We start from the raw sequence: 20821 nt of genomic DNA on the forward strand, positions 1-20821 counted from the left end.
TGAGAGTGGAAGAACAAACTGGTTTTAATGGTTTTAATGGTGACACAGTGTAAAGAGACAGTTTGATTTGTGATGGTGAATTAAAACACTTTGTTGTCATTGTGTTGTGAATATAAATGTGTTTAATAAGTGATACTCTTCACAGCAACACTGTCTCTGTGTTTATTTATTGAAGCAAACAGTTGATCCACAGAGAGCTGCTGAGGCTCAGTGACTCCACTGGATCGGATTATTTCTAACATTCATTTCTTTTTAAAGCCTAAATGTTCCTGTGTTCATGTTTGGAAAGTGTGAGTGAAGCAAACAGCTCCTCCTCTGACAGGATGTGATGCTGTGAGTGAACAGCAGGTGGCAGCAGACGCTCATGTTTCTGTTTATCTGTTCAGAGGTGGAAGAAATAAAACGCTTCCTTTACTTTAGTAAAAGTAGTAAAACTACCAGGAAATAATCCTTTATAGTAAAAGTCCTGCATTTAAAATCTATTGAAGCTGTGAGAAATCAAATGTAGTGAAGAATCAAACAGTTGAGTGTTTCTCTCTGACCAGTCCTCCCATAACACAGTCTAACTGGTCCCAGTATGAATCTAACAGTGGGCTCACTGGTTTGATGATGGTGTATATTCACTATCTATATGTTGAACATTATTCTATGAAGGATGATAATAAAATATATTTTGATTTCATAATCTGCTGTTTTATTTGTTCATCTTTGTGTGGGTCATTTTCATAAATTATAAATAAGTTAAATGTTTTAAATTAAGGAAATAAAACAAACTACTCAGCAGAATGATGTAATATTTAAAAACATCACTAAATTATCTATAACTTGATATTTTTATGATTAAAAAAATAACTTTTGATCCGTTAAACAGACCTCCTGCAGTTTGTGTTTGTGCCACCAGATGGCGCCACATCTCCATCCAGCCTCCTCTGTCTGTTTCCTGTTGAAGTTTCAGGTTTTGAGCATTTATGTGTTACAAGAGTTTATTCACGTCCGTCCCAAGTCTCTTATTTCAGCTCTGAGGATCATCGACGGATCTCTGAAGAGCTCTGAGTGAGGAAACAGGAGAGCAGCCTCCTCTGACGTCTTCACCGGCCGACACACACTTTATTGATTGATTGATTTGCTGCAGCTGATCAGATAAATCACTGCAGTTTGACAGGAATTATTTTATTATGTTGATTCTGTGACTTCCTTTCTGGTGCGATCCGCTCTGTTGAGCTTGATGTGATTTAGAAACAGCTCCGTCAGAAGAAGAGCTGCTGCTGATTGACAGCACTGCGGCGCAGAGAGACGCTGCTGAGGTGAGACGAGCCGCGGAGCTCCCGGTGACGTCACTCTTATTGATCAGTGGCAGCGATCAGCTCCGGTAACCGGACGCAGCCATTCCGCGCTGCTGACGGTCCCGGTGGGAAAAGGCCTTGGGTGTATCCCTGGATCCTCTTTGTCTGCTCGTTGTGTTGCAGCTTCTTCTGAAGGTATTTATTATAACTTTATTCAGTTTGTATAGTGAAGGTATTTATTATAACTTTATTCAGTTTGTATAGTGAAGGTATTCATTATAACTTTATTCAGTTTGTATAGTGAAGGTATTCATTATAACTTTATTCAGTTTGTATAGTGAAGGTATTTATTATAACTTTAATGACTCTTTGTTCATGTTGTTAGTTTAGTTCCAGTAGAAATCTGTAGTTCTGAGGAGGTAACATAGGTAAACAGCTGTTCATCAGCAAAGCTTCTTTGTCTTCAAAGCGTCTGAATCCTTCTCAGGTCTCTCGTACTCTGACCGTCATCTGGAAAACTCAAAGTATTAATTAGCACGAGGCCAAATACTTTGAATCAGTATTTTTACATGAATTATTAGATCACACTGTTGGTTGTATGAAGGTTGGATGATATTAGATACAACTGTGTGTGTTTGTCATGTGACTGAGAGGAATGAAGATAATGTGTTGTTGTGTTTGTGTGAAGGTGTTTCTCTGCTATGGATCAGTGTGAGGACAGAGAGGAGGGAGTCCCTCCCTCTAAAAGCTCTCTGTGTGGGGAACATGACAGCCAGACCAAAGCTCAGAGGTGAGATGAGGATCTCTAACTGTCCATCACTGTTCTCCACTCACATCACTCCACCATCATTATTCACACTCAAACATCTGTGTGTGTTGTGTTGAAGAACAAAGAAGCAGCACAGACCAGACTCTGCTGGACCTGGACCAGAACCTGGACCTGAACCAGAACCTGGACCTGAATGCAGCTGTGTGTCCATGAAGAGTGACCGGTCGAAGGAGGACCCTTTATGTTTTAAAAGACATTCTTCAAAGAAAGGGTGAGTCTTGTTTTTATCCGTTGTTTTCGGCAGGAAGAAAAGGTTGTTGATGACAACTATGATGAAAATGATTTATCAATGAAATTATCACTGGTTATCTTCCACCTGTTGAAAGCAGGCTCCTTTCATTTTATATTTTGAATGGGACTTTTTTTTTTTGGAGGGGGGGGGTCATAGGGAATACAATGAAAGAATTGATTGAAGTTCTAATGTTTTTTGAAATGATTAGTTTGCATGTCTGCTTATGGCGAAAAAAAGTTTATATTTATGTTTGTATACATTTGATATAGTTTTTATAAATTACCCCAAATTTCCTGTTCATTTCCATGGAAAGTTTCCAACCTGGAATGTTTCCAAAATTCCCCAGCTTAACTTCCCTTGGAAAGTTTCTGTAAATGTATTGTACATTTTCCATCTCTTTGCAACCCTAACCGTGTCTGAAGACTTAACAGTGAATTTCCCTCCATGGTGGTTCGTCTTCTCTGTCTAACAGGATCCATCAGAGACCAGATTCACTGGAACCTGAACCAGAACCCAGCTGTGTGTCCATGAAGAGCGACTTTTCCATGGAGGAACCAATATATTTTAAAAGACAGCATTCTTCAAAGAAAGGGTAAGTCACTATCAGATGACTTCATAATGTCAGTAATGTTACAAAATATTTAAAGAACAATTTCCAACAATGTGTCATTAGAAGAGAAAGTGTAAAAGGTTATTAATACTTCAGTGGACTGTTTTCCAACCTGTTAAAGGACATAAATGATGCAAAGCCGTCAGCCTGCTGCTCTCTGGAAGGAGGTACAGAAGCAGAAAAAGCACAATGAACTGACTAAAAACAGCTTCTTTCTGTGGCTCATCAGGACACTTTAACTCATGTACAATACATTTACTGCCTTACTCATCTTATTTTATTTATTATTTATTACCTGCACCTCTTCTGTTATATAGTGTTATATTTTATTTATTTTATCTGTAATGCACCGTCTGTAGCAGCAACCGGTCAAATGAACGTTTGATTGATTTTAAAGGAGGACGTCCATCAGCTGATCAGATGTAAGCTGTAACTAACAGTAAACGTTGGGTAATGCTAGAAATGAACTGGTTTATATGACGTGTTGTCCGACCTCGTCAGTGAAAAGCCGGCCGTCATAGAGAGGAGACGTGATGATCATTTAAATATGGAGATAACACATCACATGTTCACACAGTCTCTCCTGGAACACATTCATGCTGTTTCACTCAGTTCATATGAAAAGTGACATGATTTATTTATTTATACATTACAGACATAAAAAACATGTTAAAGTGATAAAAACACTTATTTCCAACATCGTCCCAAGATGTTAAAAGACAAAACACAAGACAGATGTCATTATGAAGCTGTGAGCCTGTTCCATAAATAAGTCCTGACCTGACTTCTATAAGCTCCTCTCATGTTTAACAGCTGGATGTGTAACAGGAAGCTGTTCCACAACACGGCACCAGCTTTAAAAAGGAACTCCATTATTCACTGGAGAGACTTTATATGAACACACACTGGCCCTGGTGTTACAGCCATGCTGAGGATGTTTCATTATCTGTCAAGTATTGAGGATCAAAGCCGTTGATAATGTTGAACATATGATGCAGCTTCTGTTGTTCTACTCTGAGCTGTACTGGCAGCAGTCCTACACTTCTGAATTCATCACAACCAACATGAGTTAAAGAGGAAACATTTCATTAATACTGAATCATATTATTTTATATCAGCTGCAGTTTGATCCTAAATTTAGATGTTAAACCACTGAACCAATCAGAACATCAGAATCAAACTGACACTGTACCAATGAGGACATGAGAAGTTTCTAAACAGAAAAGTCAAAAACAGCCTTCGCCTGTGAAACAGGAAGTGAAGTTTGATGGCAAACTTTTTAACAACAACAGATTCACAGGACAGTGACTGGTCCAATATTATTCCTAAATATGAGACAAAATATCATCAAATTTCAGTTTCATTACAAAAGATTTTCAATGTATTTGTTCTTGACGTCTTTGTTCCAAACAGGATTGACTGGCTTTAACCCAAATGTATTGAAAGCTTGTTATCTATGAGCCACTCTCTGACACTTTCTGATTCTTTACTAAGAGTTGTGAATTTCACTGACATCATTCCCAGATAGCAGTAATGCAGAATCATCACAGCAGCATCATCATCATATCATTTATATACATAAGAAATAAAAGAGGATAAAATAGAAGCGTGCAGCATCCCACATGTAATATCCTGAAGTTCTGATAAAACCACTTCAACATCACACACTTCACTTCTTCCTGTAATGTAAGAAATAAATCATTTTACAGCAGTGTGTCCAAACACCTGCACTGTAACTATGACAACAGCACTGAATGATTCACTGTGTCAACGGCTTTCTGTAAGTCAGCATCATTTTCTCCATCAAGGTTTGACTCATAAAATCAAACTCATGAATAAGACAGGAGCCAGTAGAGTTTGCTGCTGTAAAGCCAGACTGAAGCTCATACAACAAACTGTGTCTGACTAAATACTCAACCTGCTCAAACACCTCAGACATGACACCTGCCTACTTTCTCACTTACACACACCTCAATGTCATGTTCATACTGGGAGCTGCCCAGTTCAACCAGTCTGATACAAGCAGACACTGAGCAGCTCCACTGCAGCAGCTGCAGGTTGTAGCTGCCTTGCTCCAGGGCACTTCAGCAGTGTACAGTGAGGGAGGGAGAGCTGTATGGAGGTTTGTTCAGAGCTGTTGGGACTAAACCAAACTGACTGATGAAGCCAAACACTGAGCTGAAAGCTACAAACAGACTGAGCTGTTGATTCTCAGTGGGATCAGCAGGACTAGTAAAGCTTTACCACTACAGGGACTCATCTGATTCTCTGTTCACATCCAAATATCACTTGATGGACCTTTAGCTCGTGTTTGTCTCTGTGTGGACAGACATAATGTGAGCTCATTCTTCATGATTCCTCCACAGAGTGGACCAGGACAGCTCAGAGGTTCCCAGTGGTCAGTCTGTCCAGCAGCATCAAACACACCTGGACTCCATATTTATGGTCTGTACATGTACAACAACTACTTTTACATCTATTGTGTTCACAATCATCTCCATGCTGCACTTTGTAGACCAGTGGATTGTCAGTGTGTCCAACATGGATCTGATGTTTGCTTCATGATGTTAGTTTGATTGTCATTCATATATTATTCTGTTCCAGCTGCTGGAGGAGAACATCGTCACTTTTGTGAAGAACGAGCTGAAGAAGATGCAGAAGGTTCTGAGTCCAGATTACCCAGAATGCTTAGAGAGTCAGAGGGAGGATGAGGAGGTGTTGGACGGTGAGGAGGAAGAGCAGAGGAGGAGCAGCAGAAATGCATTTCTGAAGATCACACTGCACTTCCTGAGGAGAATGAAGCAGGAGGAGCTGGCTGACTGTCTGCAGAGCAGTAAGAGGATTTCCATCAAGATTTAACATGATGGATAAATGAGACATTTACTGATGTCTTAATAGAGAATATGTTTATATTCTTTTTTTGTGTTTTTTCATTCAGGAACTCATGCTGCAAAGTGTCGACGTAAACTCAAGTCTAACCTGGAGAAGAAGTTCCAGTGTCTGTTTGAGGGGATCGCTAAAGCAGGAAACCCAACCCTTCTGAATCAGATCTACACACCGCTCTACATCACAGAGGGAGGGAATGCAGAGGTCAATGATGAACATGAGATCAGACAGATTGAAACAGCATCCAGGAAACCAGACAGACCAGAAACATCAATCAGACATGAAGACATATTTAAAGCCTCACCTGGAAGAGATGAACCAATCAGAACAGTGATGACAAAGGGAGTGGCTGGCATTGGGAAAACAGTCTTAACACAGAAGTTCACTCTGGACTGGGCTGAAGACAAAGCCAACCAGGACATACACTTCACATTTCCATTCACTTTCAGACAGCTGAATGTGCTGAAAGAGAAAAAGTACAGCTTGGTGGAACTTGTTCATCACTTCTTTACTGAAACCAAAGAAGCAGGAATCTGCAGGTTTGAAGAGTTCCAGGTTGTGTTCATCTTTGACGGTCTGGATGAGTGTCGACTTCCTCTGGACTTCCACAACACTGAGATCCTGACTGATGTTAAAGAGTCCACCTCAGTGGATGTGCTGCTGACAAACCTCATCAGGGGGAAACTGCTTCCCTCTGCTCGCCTCTGGATAACCACACAACCTGCAGCAGCCAATCAGATCCCTCCTGAGTGTGTCGGCATGGTGACAGAGGTCAGAGGGTTCACTGACCCACAGAAGGAGGAGTACTTCAGGAAGAGATTCAGAGATGAGGACCAGGCCAGCACCATCATCTCCCACATCAAGACATCACGAAGCCTCCACATCATGTGCCACATCCCAGTCTTCTGCTGGATCACTGCTACAGTTCTGGAGGATGTGTTGAAAAGCAGAGAGGGAGGAGAGCTGCCCAAGACCCTGACTGAGATGTACATCCACTTCCTGGTGCTTCAGTCCAAACTGAAGAAGGTCAAGTATGATGGAGGAGCTGAGACAGATCCACACTGGAGTCCAGAGAGCAGGAAGATGATTGAGTCTCTGGGAAAACTGGCTTTTGAGCAGCTGCAGAAAGGCAACCTGATCTTTTATGAATCAGACCTGACAGAGTGTGGCATCGATATCAGAGCAGCCTCAGTGTACTCAGGAGTGTTCACACAGGTCTTTAAAGAGGAGAGAGGGCTGTACCAGGACAAGGTGTTCTGCTTCATCCACCTGAGCGTTCAGGAGTTTCTGGCTGCTCTTCATGTCCATCTGACATTCATCAAGTCTGGAGTCAATCTGCTGGAAGTAGAACAAACAACATCCTGGTGGTCTAAAGTCTTTAAAGACAAACCTGAATCAAGCCATCTCTACCAGAGAGCTGTGGACGAGGCCTTAAAGAGTCCAAATGGACACCTGAACTTGTTCCTCCGCTTCCTCCTGGGTCTTTCACTGCAGACCAATCAGACTCTCCTACGAGGTCTGATGACACAGACAGAAAGTAGCTGGTGGACCAATCAGAAAACAGTCCAGTACATCAAGAAGAAGATCAGTGAGAGTCTGTCTGCAGAGGGAAGCATCAATCTGTTCCACTGTCTGAATGAACTAAATGATCGTTCTCTAGTGGAGGAGATCCAATGGTACCTGAGATCAGGAAGTCTCTACACAGATGAACTGTCTCCTGCTCAGTGGTCAGCTCTGGGCTTCATCTTACTGTCATCAGAAGAAGTTCTGGATGTGTTTGACCTGAAGAAATACCTGCTTCAGAGGAGGCTCTTCTGAGGCTGCTGCCAGTGGTCAAAGCCTCCAACAAAGCTCTGTAAGTACTCAGATAGTTATTGATTGAGAAGATATTACTTTTTTTTTCAAGAGGAGAGAAAAATAAATGTTTGATTAAATATCTTTTCTAAATGTATTCTCCAGACTGACTGACTGTAACCTCTCAGAGAGAAGCTGTGCAGCTCTGTCCTCAGTTCTCAGCTCCCAGTCCTCTAGTCTGAGAGATCTGGACCTGAGTAACAACAACCTGCAGGTTTCAGGAGTGAAGCAGCTTTCTGCTGGACTGGAGAGTCCACACTGTACACTGGAAACTCTCAGGTCAGATCATGTTTGTTTCAACTGATTCAAGATACTTTCTAAACTATAAACACCATACAGTTTAACCTTTGTGCCTCACTTAAGGGATACATATTCATTTTTCATTTTCTGGATTTTAACCCTTTAAAAGCCATTTTGTTTACATATAACAACAGTTGAAAATGAAAACACAAAAAAATAATTAAATAATTATTTTCCATATACTAAATGCAATGGCAATTATTTTAGGGGGGATTATCACAGTATGGGATATGTCAATGATTAGTGACAACATTGATTTTGATGCATTATTACTTTGTGTGCAGTGTCAGCTAAAAAAAGACACTGTCTGGGATCCTTAAGAAAAAAATGTCCCAGTTAAAACCCATTAAAACTACATTTTTGATCCCCCTGCCAAAATATGACTCTTTCATGCATTCCTGTGTTCTTGGCTGTCATTTTAGAGCCAGGGTTTTTCAGCAGATATAAACATCATGTAGCTGTATTTATCTCTATGGCGGAATACAATGCAGTGTTCGCCAGTCCTGGGCCCTGTTCCATAAAGCAGGATTACCAAATAAGCCAGGTTTATTTCGTTAGTCTGGCTCATTTCCCAGCAGATTCGGTTCCATAAAGAAAGCTCAGCATAGTTCAAGCTCAGTTACCACCGCAACTTATGCTGTAAACTAACTTGGTCCGGACCAGGCTAACTGTCAGGCTTAGCCTGAAAGAAAAGAGATGATTTAATATATTATATGGCTTCATTAATCACCATAATTTAAAAAGAAAATCAGTTCAAATGAAGTCGAGTTAATAATAATCATATGCATATATATATATATATATATATATATATATATATATATATATATGGATATATACACATATACATATACATATATACAGTGCTGTGAAAAAGTATTTGCCCCCTTACGGATTACCTATTGTTTTGCACATTTGGCACACTTAAATGTTCCAGATCATCAAACAAATTCTAATATCAGACAAAGACAACCCAAGTAAAAACAAAATGCAGTTTTTAAATGATGATTTCATTTATTAAGGGAAAAAACTATCCAAATCAACCTAGCCCTATGTGAAAAAGTAATTGCCCCCCCTTGTCAAATCATGAATTAACTGTGATTAACCAAATTTTTTGGAAAGCTGAGTTCAATTTCACCAGCCACACCCAGGCCTGATTACTTCCAGACCTGTACAATCAAGAAATCACTTAAATAGAACCTGTCTGACAACATGAAGTAGGCTAAAAGATCTCAAAAAGCCACACATCATGCCGCGATCTAAAGAAATCCAAGAACAGATGAGAAACAAAGTAATTGACATTTATCAGTCTGGAAAGGGTTACAAAGCCATTTCTAAGGCTTTGGGACTCCAGCGAACCACTGTGAGAGCCATTATCCACAAGTGGAGAAAACATGGAACAGTGGCGAACCTTCCCAGGAGTGGCCGGCCTACCAAAATTACTCCAAGAGCGCATCGACGACTCATCTAGGAGGTCACAAAAGAACCCAGAACAACATCTAAAGAGCTGCAGGCCTCACTTGCCTCAGTTACGGTCAGTGTTTATGATTCTACCATAAGAAAGAGACTGGGCAAAAATGGCATCCATGGTAGAGTTCCAAGGCGAAAACCACTGCTGACCAAAAAGAATACAAAGGCTCGTCTAACATTTTCCAAAAAACACCTGGATGATCCCCGAGACTTCTGGGAAAATATTCTGTGGACTGATGAGACAAAAGTGGAACTTTTTGGAAGGTGTGTGTCCCGTTACATCTGGCGCAAAACTAACACAGCATTTGATACAAAGAACATCATACCAACAGTCAAACATGGTGGTGGTAGTGTGATGGTCTGGGGTTGCTTTGCTGCTTCAGGGCCTGGACGACTTGCTGTGATTGACGGAACCATGAATTCTGCTCTCTATCAAAACATTTTGAAGGAGAATGTCCGGCCATCAGTTCGTGACTTGAAGCTCAAGCGCACTTGGGTTATGCAGCAGGATAATGATCCGAAGCACACCAGCAGGTCCACCTCTGAATGGCTAAATAAAAACAAAATTAAGGTTTTGGAGTGGTCTAGTCAAAGTCCGGCCCTGAATCCAATCAAGATGTTGTGGCATGACCTTAAACGGGCTGTTCATGCTCGAAAACCCTCTAATGTGGCTGAATTAAAGCAGTTCTGCAAAGAAGAATGGGCCAAAGTTCCTCCACAGCGATGTGAAAGACTCATTGCTAGTTATCGCAAACGCTTGATTGCAGTTGTTGCAGCAAAGGGAGGAACAAGCAGTTATTAAGTTAAGGGGGCAATTACTTTTTCACATTGGTGATATAGGTTTTGAATAATTATTTACTTTAAATAAGTGGAATGATCATTTAAAAGCTGCATTTTACTTTGATGATCTGAAACATGTAAGTGTGACAAAAAAGCAAAAACAGAAGAAATTTGGTAGGGGGCAAATACTTTTTCACAGCACTATATATAGTAGAGTACATAGTCAACTTAACGTGTGTATGTATGCAAAAATATGTGGACAAGAGATGTAATATTTAAATCCATATGTCTTTAACTGCTGTTTCCCTGGTAGGAAGCGCTGTTTTAAAGGTATTGGTTATTGATTAGTACATTTCAAATAATGTTAAAAAGTCAACTAAGATGTGTTTAGTGGATCCATGTCTAGGCGTTTCCCTTTTTCTGTTAATTGATTAAGGTCCAGTCTATAACAACCTCGAGCCATGCACTGTTTCTATTAGTCAAGGCGTGTCCCCTGATTGAGGAGCTTGTAAATGGCAGAGCTGCTATAGTCTGCTGGGCGATGCAACAAGAGACAGATCAGACCCATTCAGTCCATCAGCTGTTTCCTGCCTTTCTCTTGGATTTTATTTATAGTTTTTTGTGATCATATGTTTAAATTCTTCATATGTCTCCAGCAGAAGTGTGTGCTGCAGACTACTACTGCTCTGTGGCTGTTTTGTGGAGGATTTTGTCATTGTGAATCCATTTGAACTGTGTTCAACGTCATGGGCTGCATGTGAATGGCATGCACACGCAATTAGTCTGAATACTTGAGCCTGTCTTGAATTAGCTTGATAGCGTGAACGTGGATCGGCCTTTATGGAACTTCTTTAGCCTGGTCTCATTTGTTAGGCTCGTTCAAGTCAGGTGTTCAACAATAAGCGTCGCTTTTCTGAGCTTGCTTTATGGAACGGACCCCTGCTTGTGCTGTATTATGAAACACAGCAGACCAACATGACCTGGATGTGTTGGTATAGGTGTCAGAGTGTGTGTCTCTTGCAGGTTTGTATTTATAGCATCATGTCTAAATCTCTCACTCACTCACACACACACACACACACACACACACACACACACACACACACACACACACACACACACACACACACACACAGACATGCATGTGCATTCACAGGTCGTCAAACTCAATAAACTATAATATATAACACTTCAAATGAGTGAGTGTATGTGAGAGAGAGATTTAGACATAACCCTATAAATGAAGACCTGCAAGACAATATACAGTGCATCTGGAAAGTATTCTCACCTTCACTTCCCCAACATGTTGTTATGTTACAGCTTTATTCCAAAATGGATTAAATTCCTTTTTTTTCTCATCCATCTACACACAATACACCATAATGGCAAAGCAATAATGTTTGTTTTTTTACAATTCTTGCAAATGTCCATCCATCCATCTTCTTTCCGCTTATCCGGGGTCCGGTTGCGGGGGCAGCAGCCTAAGCAGGTAAACCGATCCAGTGAGAGTTGGAGGTCACGGTCCGATGAAGCCAACAGGACCACATCATCTGCAAAAAGCAGTGACCCAATCCTGAGGGCACCGAACCGGACCCCCTCAACGCCCTAGCTGCGCCTAGAAATCCTGTCCATAAAAATTATGAACAGAATCGGTGACAAAGGGCAGCCCTGGCGGAGTCCAACCCCCACTGGAAACGAGTCCGACTTACTGCCGGCAATGCAGACCAGGCTCTGACACCGGTCATACAGGGAACGGACAGCCCATATCAGGGGGTCCGATACCCCGTATTCCCGGAGAACCCCCGACAGGACTCCCCGAGGGACACGGTCGAATGCCTTCTCCAAGTCCACAAAACGCATGTAGACTGGTTGGGCCAACTCCCATGCACCCTCAAGGATCCTGCAGAGGGTGTAGAACTGGTCTACAGTTCCACGACCCGGACGAAAACCACATTGCTCATCCTGAATCCAAGGTTCGACTATCCGACAGACCCTCCTCTCCAGTACCCCCGATTAGACCTTACCAGGGAGGCTGAGGAGTGTGATCCCCCTATAGTTGGAACACACCCTCCGGTCCCCCTTCTTAAAAAGAGGGACCACCACCCCAGTCTGCCAATCCAGAGGCACTGCCCCCGATGTCCACGCGCAGAGTCGTGTCAACCATGACAGCCCAACAACATCCAGGGCCTTGAGGAACTCCGGGCGGATCTCATCCACCCCCGGGCTCTGCCACCGAGGAGCTTTTTGACCACCTCGGCGACCTCAGCCCCAGAGATAGGAGAGCTCACGCCCGGGTCCCCAGGCCCTGCCTCCATACCGGAAGGCGTGTCAGTTCTTGCAAATGTATTAAAAATAAAACACTGAAATATCTCATGTACATCAGTATTCTCCCATTTCTATGAGTCTAGACTGAGCTCAGGTGCTTCCTGTTTGCACTGATCATCATTGAGATGTTTCTATAACGTGATCAGAGTCCAGCTGTAGTAAATCAGCTGATTGGACATGATTAGTTAAGGCTCAGCTGTCTGAGGTCTCACTGTTGACAGTCAGAGCAGAAACCATGAAGTCAAAGGAAGAGTCTGTAGACCTCAGAGACAGGATTGTATGGAGGCACAGATCACAGGTCTGCAGCATTGAAGAAGAGAACAGTGGTCTCCATCATTGGTAAATGGAACCAGCAGGACTTTTCTAGAGCTGGCTGCTAAACTGATCCATCGGGGGGATAGGGGTTAGGGTCAGGGAGGAGACCAAGAACCTGATGGTGACTCTGACAAAGCTCCAGTGTTCCTCTGTGGAGATGAGAGAAGCTTCCAGATAACAACCATCTCTGCAGCAACAATCAGGCCTTTATGGTAGACCTGAACCCAGACCTGAGCCCAACGCTCCTCATCTAACCTGACAGAGCTGGAGACGCTCTGCTGGGAAGAATGAGAGAAATCCCCAAAATACAGGTGTGAAGCCTGCAGGAGCCTCAATAAGTAAAGGAGTAAAGGGAGAATACTGATGAACATGAGATATTATAGTTCTCTATTTTTTAATGAAATTGCAAGAATTTCTAAAAAAACTTTTTGGCTTTGTGATTATGGGATATTGTGTGAAGATTGATGAGAAAAAAAGGAATTTAATCCATTTTGGAATAAAGCTGTAACATAACATGTGGGGAAAGTGAAGGGATGCACTGTATATACACACACACTCTGACACCCATACAAACACATCTAAAGGTGTATCTCAATAAATTAAAATATTGTGGAAAAGTTAATTAATTTCAGTAATTCAGTTTAAAAAATGAAACTCATATATTATATAGATTCATCACACACAAAGTGAAATATTTCAAGCCTTTATTTGTTTCAATCTTGATGATTATAGCTTACAGCTAATGAAAACCCAAAATTCAGTGTCTCAGAAAATTAGAATATTGTGAAAAAGTTCAATAATGTAGACTCACAGTGTCATATTCTAATCAGCTTATTAGCTCAAAACACCTGCAAAGGTTTCCTGAGCCTTTAGATGGTCTCTCAGTCTGGTTCAGTGGGCTTCACAATCATAGAGAAGACTGCTGACTTGACAGTTGTCCAGAAGACAGTCATTGACACCCTCCACAAGGAGGGTAAGCCTCAAAAAGTCATTGCTAAAGAAGCTGGATGTTCACAGAGTGCTGTATCCAAACATATCCATAGAAAAAGTTGAGTGGAAGGAAAAAGTGCACAAGCAACAGGGAGAACCGCAGTCCTGAGAGGATTGTCAAGCTAAAGCCATTCAAACATTTGGGGGAACTTCACAAGGAGTGGAATGAGGCTGGACTGCATTAAGAGCCACCACATACAGACGTATCCAGGACATGGGCTACAACTGTTGCATTCCTCGTTTCAAGCCACTCCTGAACCTGAGACAACGTCAGAAGCGCCTTACCTGGGCTAAGGATAAAAAGAACTGGTCTGTTGCCCAGTGGTACAAAGTCCTATTTTCAGATGAAAGTAAATTTTACATTTCATTTTGAAATCAAGGTCCCAGAGTCTGGAGGAAGAGAGGAGAGGCACATAATCCAAGTTGATTAAAGTGCAGTGTGAAGTTTCCACAGTCAGTGATGATTTGGGGAGCCATGTCATCTGCTGGTGTTGGTCCACTGTGTTTTATCAAGTCCAGAGTCAACGCAGCCGTCTACCAGGAAATTTTAGAGCACTTCATGGTTCCTTCTGCTGAAAAGCTTTATGAGGATGCTGATTTCATTTTCCAACAGGATTTGGCACCTGCTCCCACTGCCAAAAGTACCAATACATGTGTAATGAACATGGAATTACTATGCTTGATTGGCCAGCAAACTCGCCTGACCTGAATCCCATAGAAAATCTATGGGGTATTGTCAAGAGGAAGATTAGAGACACAAGACCCAACAATGCAGACGAGCTGAAGGCCACTATCGAAGCAACTTGGGCTTGGGCTACATGAACATACTTTTCAGAAGGGTGACATTTCTGTATTAAAAAATCCTTGTTTTTTTATTGGTCTTATGTAACATTCTAATTTTTTGAGATACTGAATTTTAGGTTTTCATTTGCTGTAAGCCATAATCATCCAGATTTAACCCTCCTGTTGTCCTCGAGTCAAGGAAGGAAGGGAGGAAGAAGGAAGGAAAGGAGGGAGGGAGGGATGTAGAAGGAAGGAAAGGAAGGAGGGAGGTAGAAGGAAGGAAAGGAGGGAGGGAGGGAGGGAGGGAGGAAGGAAGAAGGAAGGAAGGAAAGGAGAAAGGAAAGAACAACAGAAGGAGAGAAGGAAGGGAGGAAAGAAGGAGGGAAGGAAGGTATGAGGGAGGGAGTAAGGAAGGAAGGAGGGAGGGAGTGAGAAAGGAAAAGAGGAGGGAAGGAAAGAAGGACAGAGGAAAGAAAGAAGGGGGGAGGTAGGGGGGAGGAAAGAAAGAGAGATGGAGGGAGGGAGAAAAGAAGGATAGGAAGAGGGAAAGAAAGAAGGAGGGAAGGAAAGAAGGATGGAGGGAGGAATGAAGGACAGAAGGAAGGAAGAAAAGGGGATGGAAGGAAGGACAGATGGAAGGAAGGAAGGGAGGAAAGAAGGAACAGTCAAAACAGACGGGGTCAATTTGACCCGGGAGGACGACAGGTAGGTTAAACAAATAAAGGCTTGAAATATTTCACTTTGTGTGTAATGAATCCATATAGTATATGAGTTTCACTTTTTAAATTGAATTACGGAAATAAATGAACTTTTCCACGATATTCTAATTTATTGAGAAGCACCTGTAGGTGTTTTTGGTCTGCTGTGCTTCATAATACAGGACAAGTTCAGTTAGGAACTCTCTCGTCATAGATCAAACCATTTATTGCAACAAATACAGTTTTAGTTTGCACTAAAGGTTCCACTCTAAGATTTTCCCTGGATTAGCCAGCACCATGCTGAGCTGAAATTAGGGAGTGCATTGCAAATTCAAACATGAATTTCAGATTGATCCTTGTACCACCATGATTACATCTTCAACTGGTTTATAACAGAAACAAAAAAGGTTTTAGCTGGTGCTTGGCAGAGATTATATATCATCAAAGTTTAGACTTGTTCATTATTGTCTCTTCAGACTGACTGACTGTTACCTCTCAGAGAGAAGCTGTGCAGCTCTGTCCTCAGTTCTCAGCTCCCAGTCCTCTAGTCTGAGAGATCTGGACCTGAGTAACAACAACCTGCAGGATTCAGGAGTGAAGCAGCTTTCTGATGGACTGGAGAGTCCACACTGTACACTGAAGACTCTCAGGTCAGTATTCAACTGTCTGTAAAAGTTTACCCACCAATCTATTGTCTTTATTTATTGGATCTGTGAATTAACTTATAATATTCTTCTCTAGGTTGAGTAATGTAACCTCTCAGAGAGAAGCTGTGCAGCTCTGTCTTCAGTTCTCAGCTCCCAGTCCTCTAGTCTGAGAGATCTGGACCTGAGTAACAACAACCTGCAGGACTCCGGAGTGAAGCAGCTTTCTGATGGACTGGAGAGTCCACACTGTACCCTGGAAACTCTCAGGTCAGTATTACACTCTCTGTAAAAGTTTACCCACCAATCTATTGTCTTTATTTATTGGATCTGGGAATTAACTTATAATATTCTTCTCTAGGTTGAGTATTTGTAACCTCTCAGAGAGAAGCTGTGCAGCTCTGTCCCCAGTTCTCAGCTCCCAGTCCTCTAGTCTGAGAGATCTGGACCTGAGTCACAACAACCTGCAGGATTCAGGAGTGAAGCAGCTTTCTGCTGGACTGGAGAGTCCACACTGTACACTGGAAACTCTCAGGTCAGGATTCATCAACCTGTTCAACTGATCATCATTTAAACTGTGATTTATATGAGGAGATAAACACCTGGATATTTTCTGTACTAAGATTATCTTCAGTGTGTGTTTAGACCCTGTGAATAACTTTCTATTAACTATGATTAAAAGAGCCAGCTCAGTCTGGGGCTGCCCCCTGGACCCCTTAGAGGTGGTGGGAGAGAGGAGGGTTTTAGCCAAACTGTCCCCCATCATGGACAACAACTCTCACCCTCTGCATCTGACAGCGACAGATTAATACACCCCAAGTGTAAGAAGGAGCGCTTCCGCAGGTCCTTCATTCTATCTGTAGTCAGACTGTACAATGCTGCACTATAGTTGCACTTTAAGGTCCTTTGTATTGTTGTATGTATGTATGTATGTGTGTGTGTGTGTATATATATATCTATATATATCTATATATATATAGATATATATATATACTGTATGTGTGTGTGTGTGTTATGACTACATTTTAGGGTCGTTTTATTTAGTTTTTAATTTTATTGTTGTATACATTTGTTTTTTTTCTGTATCACTATTTTTTGAGCTGCTGTAGCAATGAATTTTCCCCACTGTGGGATCAATAAATGTATCTTTATATTTACTATTTTTGTTGTGTCTCTGCTGTTGGAACCTGAAATACCAGAGAGGAGTTTTAAGATTCACAAACTGAATGAAGAACTGTGTAACTGGCCCAAAGTAAAACACACAGACAGTTATTCAGTGAACAGTTGTAGTTTCTTTTAATCTCAGAGCAGTATCTGTGCTGGGATGATAGTGATTGTTACTCACCATGGTGATATGACACTTCACCTCAGCTGTTATCTGGTTAACCACCATTTAATTCTTGTATTCAACTGTGAGCATCTGAGACGGAGTCATTTACCTCTGTGACGTGTTGGAGGTTTGATGTTCATACAAACTGTAGTCAGAGTCTGCCACCTGCAGCTCTTCATCTAATCAGCTCACTGTGGCTGCTTTTTAATGAGTATTATTTTATTTACATCTATTTTTAGCAGTGAAGAGTTAGCAGTCGCTAACATCATGTTGACTAAGGTTACAGGAAGCTGGAAGTACTTCACAATAAAAGCTTTACAGTGGTTGGCCTTTTGAATTGAGAAGTAGTGACTGAAAGTATGAAGTTTAACTGTAAAGATGACAGAAACACATTGGTGATGACAGTAATAAACACAGGAGCTTCCAGTCCTGCAGTGATCTCAGATCATGTGACATGTGTGTTGTTTTGTGTGTGTTCAGTCTGTCAGGATGTCTAATCACAGAGGAAGGCTGTGCTTCTCTGGCCTCAGCTCTGCGCTCCAACCCCTCCCATCTGAGAGAGCTGAACCTGAGATACAATCATCCAGGAGACTCAGGAGAGAAGCTTCTGTCTGCTGGACTGGAGGATCCACAGTGGAGACTGGACACTCTCAGGTATGGACAGACAGGTGGACACTCAGCTATGGACAGACAGGTGGACACTTTCAGGTATGGACAGACAGGTGGACACTCTCAGGTATAGACAGACAGGTGGACACTCTCAGCTATGGACAGATGGACACTCTCAGGTAGAGACAGACAGGTGGACACTCTCAGGTATGGACAGACAGGTGGACACTCTCAGGTATAGACAGACAGATGGACACTCTCAGGTATGGACAGACAGATGGACACTCAGGTATGGACAGACAGGTGGACACTCATTGTCCACATGATTTGATGTTGAGATGCCTGTTTTTGATTGGCTGAACGTAGCTGCTGTTGATATTGTCATGTGTGATTGACGGTTGTGTTGCCTAGAAACATCAAAGCTCCTCAGTGTGATCAGGATCAGAGCTGCAGGGGAAACATATGGCTGACTTTTTCTAGAGTGATGTCATGTCCATGTTAGCATGCTGAAAGAAAACGTGCTGCTCTGACCCCCCTCCTCCTTTCAGCCTGCAGCCTGCTGGAGTCCAATGGTTGTCACCAGGTCCAAGGAAGTGTAAGTGTGTTTTTCATTTCATTCATCAAACTGTGACATCACTCATTCACATCCTACTGATGATGAAGATGATGTCATCATCAATAACTGCAACTGTATTGTGTCTCGTTCTCTCCATCAGATGCCTGTGAACTGGAACTGGATCCAAACACAATGAACAGAAAACTCAAACTGTCTGATAACAACAGGAAGGTGACATGTGTGAAGAAGGTTCAGTCATATCCTGATCATCCAGACAGATTTTACTCCTATCCTCAGCTGCTGTGTAGAAATGATCTGACTGGTCATTGTTACTGGGAGGTTGAGTGGAGAGGAAGCGTTTATATATCAGTGAGTTACAGAGGAATCAGCAGGAGAGGAGAAATTGAAGACTGTGTGTTTGGAAGGAATGATCAGTCCTGGAGTCTGCACTGCTCTGATGATGATGGTTATTATGTCTGGCACAATAACAGAGTAACACCCATCTCCTCCTCCTCCTCCTCCTCTGTCTCTAACAGAGTAGCAGTGTATGTGGACTGTCCTGCTGGCACTCTGTCCTTCTACAGAGTCTCCTCTGACACACTGATCCACCTCCACACCTTCCACACCACATTCACTGAACCTCTGTATGCTGGGTTTGGGTTCTTTTCCGATTCCTCAGTGTCTCTGTGTCCTCTGTAGGACAGCAGTACAAATACCTCGGTACAGTGATTGACGACAGGCTGTCCTTTGAATATCAGGTCGATGCCTTGTGCAAAAAAGCCAACCAGCGCATGTACTTTTTTCGGAAGCTCAGGAACTTGAACATTGACACTCGGTTCATGAGAATGTTTTATTCCTGTTTTATAGAATCTGTTCTTACATTTGCTTTTATCTGCTGGTTCGAGTCAAATAACTTAAAGAACTGCAACAGACTTCAGGGCATTGTCAATGTGTGTAGTAAAATCGCTGGTACTCAACTGACAGACATCTCCCTTTGGCGCAAAACTAAATCCCTGAGGAAAGCAAAACACATCCCGTCCGACCCCAGTCATCCCCTGGCATCGGAATTCAAACTGCTCCCATCTGGACGCAGATTTTGTAAGCCCAGATCCAGGACAGGCAGATTTAAAAAGTCCTGGGTTCCAGCGGCCATTGGCCTTGTCACAGCCAGAAACAATAGGACCCCAGAGACGAGCAAACAAACAGGAGGTAACTCAAAAAAGCAGGGTTTTAATAACAGTGTGAGTGGGGCAGTGAGGGAGCAGTGGCTGGGTCTGGGGAAGGTTGGTGAGGTTAGGTCCACGATGGGAAGGCAGTGCACGAGGAGAAGGATCCAGGGGACAGAGGCAGGGCACCAGCAGGTGGGGAAGGCAAAAACTGTAGAGGGGACAGGAGAGAGCGGTTGGAAGGGTGAACCAGGGGCCTCATCTACAAAGACGTGCGAGGATTTCCTACTGAAACATGGCGTACGCTCAAATCCAGAAAACGTCATACGCACAAAAAAATCCAGATGTATGAATCTGTGCGTACGCATGAATCCAAGCATATTTCCTTTGTACATCCCAATCAACGTGGAATTGAGCGCACACCCGACCCCTCCCTGTCCACGCCCCCATTTAAATACGCAAATCATATTTAAATGGGCCCTGCACCTGAGATTCTCCTCTCTGCACGATCAGAAAATTAAAACAAAAGAATGAGTAAAACGGGAAAAAAGAAGAACTTTACAGAAAGCTAATTGGAGACGCTACTCACTGAAGTGGAGGCGCGCAAAAATGTACTCTTTGGTCCGACATCAAGGTGGATGTGAAGCGGAGAACGGCTGCCCGACGCCAAAATGTTGCCAAAACAGGCAGGGGGGACAGAGAAGAGGGGCCCACTCCGTTTGAACAGAGAGTCGCCGCAATCGTGGGTGACACTGCTTTCTCAGGGGTGGTGGGAGCACATGTGGGTGACTCTGATTACCCCCAAGGATCACACAGTATTGTTGCAAATTAATGCAGAAGTGCGCAGGGGAAAAGGTGACGCTGATTAAGACATTTCACACTTTACGCACAGGGTTATTAACATGAGTACTCTGCACACAGAGACAATCAGGGGCTTGTTAGAAAAATCTGAAGCTATAGTTTAACCAGCAAGTCACTAACTTTAACCTGACTAGTAACGATGCTGTGAAGACGGGATAGTATTTGGGGGCGCACATGCTCAATGATGCGCATTGAGCATGTGCGCCCCCATACACGGGGATTAATATTACCCATCGCGCACAGTGCCAGCTTGTCTGTTCCCAACCATGCTGTTACTCAGAATCGTGCGTTGAACCAGGC

General features: G+C 42.6%; 1 pseudogene; it reads left to right on the forward strand.

The window, feature by feature from the left end:
* Positions 1-277: 277 nt before the first annotated feature.
* On the forward strand, positions 278-19193 carry LOC133986365 (NLR family CARD domain-containing protein 3-like; annotated as a pseudogene).
* The last annotated feature ends 1628 nt before the right edge of the window (positions 19194-20821 follow it).

Source organism: Scomber scombrus, chromosome 9 (genome assembly GCF_963691925.1).
Source record: "Scomber scombrus chromosome 9, fScoSco1.1, whole genome shotgun sequence".
In the NCBI taxonomy this organism is placed as follows: domain Eukaryota; kingdom Metazoa; phylum Chordata; class Actinopteri; order Scombriformes; family Scombridae; genus Scomber; species Scomber scombrus.